This window comes from Lactuca saligna, unplaced genomic scaffold, assembly GCF_052625555.1.
Source record: "Lactuca saligna cultivar CGN05327 unplaced genomic scaffold, ASM5262555v1 scaffold_182, whole genome shotgun sequence".
Classification (NCBI taxonomy): domain Eukaryota; kingdom Viridiplantae; phylum Streptophyta; class Magnoliopsida; order Asterales; family Asteraceae; genus Lactuca; species Lactuca saligna.
Window position 1 is genome coordinate 1 of NW_027629811.1, and position 2,500 is coordinate 2,500.

Below are 2,500 nucleotides of genomic sequence, written 5' to 3' on the forward strand. Positions count from 1 at the left end.
GCATGGTGTTGGGAATTATGCATCTTCGGGCTAATCAATGTCTGTTCCTGTCACCAAGCTCTTTGTGCATTATGTATATATAGGGGGTACATGGGGACTAATACCACCCTTGGTGCCCGACAGGTGTGTTGGGAAACCTAAGCAAGCGAGGCTGGCAAGGCAAGCCACCCAAGGGAACAAGGCACCTTGCCACACACATGCCCACGAACGACCAAGGCAACAAGGCAACCTTGCCACACAAATGCCCATGGGGGACTACCACCACTTGGTGCCCAGAAGCGTGTATGACGAACAAGGCATGGTGTTGGGAATTATGCATCTTCGGGCTAATCAATGTCTGTTCCTGTCACCAAGCTCTTTGTGCATTATGTATATATAGGGGTACATGGGGACTAATACCACCCTTGGTGCCCGACAGGTGTGTTGGGAAACCTAAGCAAGCGAGGCTGGCAAGGCAAGCCACCCAAGGGAACAAGGCACCTTGCCACACACATGCCCACGAACGACCAAGGCAACAAGGCAACCTTGCCACACAAATGCCCATGGGGGACTACCACCACTTGGTGCCCAGAAGCGTGTATGACGAACAAGGCATGGTGTTGGGAATTATGCATCTTCGGGCTAATCAATGTCTGTTCCTGTCACCAAGCTCTTTGTGCATTATGTATATATAGGGGGTACATGGGGACTAATACCACCCTTGGTGCCCGACAGGTGTGTTGGGAAACCTAAGCAAGCGAGGCTGGCAAGGCAAGCCACCCAAGGGAACAAGGCACCTTGCCACACACATGCCCACGAACGACCAAGGCAACAAGGCAACCTTGCCACACAAATGCCCATGGGGGACTACCACCACTTGGTGCCCAGAAGCGTGTATGACGAACAAGGCATGGTGTTGGGAATTATGCATCTTCGGGCTAATCAATGTCTGTTCCTGTCACCAAGCTCTTTGTGCATTATGTATATATAGGGGGTACATGGGGACTAATACCACCCTTGGTGCCCGACAGGTGTGTTGGGAAACCTAAGCAAGCGAGGCTGGCAAGGCAAGCCACCCAAGGGAACAAGGCACCTTGCCACACACATGCCCATGAACGACCAAGGGAACAAGGCAACCTTGCCACGCACAAACCCATCCACGAACGACCAAGGGAACAATGCATACGGGGCTGGCAAGGCAAGCAGGCTACCCAAGGGAACAAAGCCTCTTCCCACACACAGACCCATGAACGACCAAGGGAACAAGGGTGTGAACGACCAAGGAACAATGCGTATTGCCACACACATTCCCATGAACGACCAAGGGAACAAGGCTACCTCCCAAACAAACACACATGAACGACCAAGTGAAGAAGGCTTCTTCCCACACACAACCCCATGAACGACCAAGGGAACAAGTTTACTTCGTACACGAACACCCATGAACGACCAATGGAACAAGGCATCTTGCCACACACATGCCCATGAGCAACCCAATCCCATCCTCATCGGTCTAAGGAACAAGGGGCCTTGACAAACCATGAGCAGATTTCTAAGCAAGTCAAACGATGAAGGGAGCAAAGTGTAGTTCCTACTTAGTACATAGTAAATTGAATATATGAGTTCCAATCCGATCAACTCGTGTTCTTTCGAGTTCATCTAAGCCACTTATGAATACCTAAAAGCCTTATCTGCCTGCCTATCACCAGGCGACAGGGACAAACACCCAAATATGATATATTTTCATTTCAAGTCCATTCGTCTATGTTAACAACGACCCACACAAATTTTCAATGGCATTCCTACTTGATTTGAGCGACATTCCAACAAGTAGGGAACCATCGCTTCAAGGCATGACCAAGGATAGGACACAAACATTTACGCCTCAAACATGACATTTTGTTTTTTTTTTTTTATTTATTTCAAAGCTTTTCATTTATAATAAAAAGCATCCCTACAAAATTTTGTGTCAATCCGAATTAATTCGAGCGAGTTATGGACGATTTCGCACAATTATGCATCCTTGGGCAAATCAATGTCTGTTCCTGTCACCAAGCTCTTTGTATAATATGTATATATAGGGGAACCATGGGACTGCTGCCCATTGGCGCCCCAAGGGTGTCCAACGCCCAAGGCTCTCGAGGCTGGCACGCTCAAGGCATGGCCAAGACGCCCGCTCTTGACGAAAATGGGGCCAAAACGCCCCCCATTGGCGCCCCACTCCCGTGTCCCCTCGCCCCCAAGTCGTGTGTGTCCAAAAATTATGCATCATCAGGGAAATCAATGTCTGTTCCTGTCACCAAGCTCTTTGTGCAATATGTATATATAGGGGGTACCATGGGGTCTCATTCTCATAGGTGCCCGGCATGGTTGATGGGCAAATAAGAATCGTGAGGCTGTATCGAGCACACACGAGGCATGCCAAGCCAAGCCCCACGACCCATGAAAGAGGCCATCCCCCCCAACACGTTGCCTTGATTTCTCGAACGGTGACCTGAAAATTAGCCCCATCTCCTTGAGT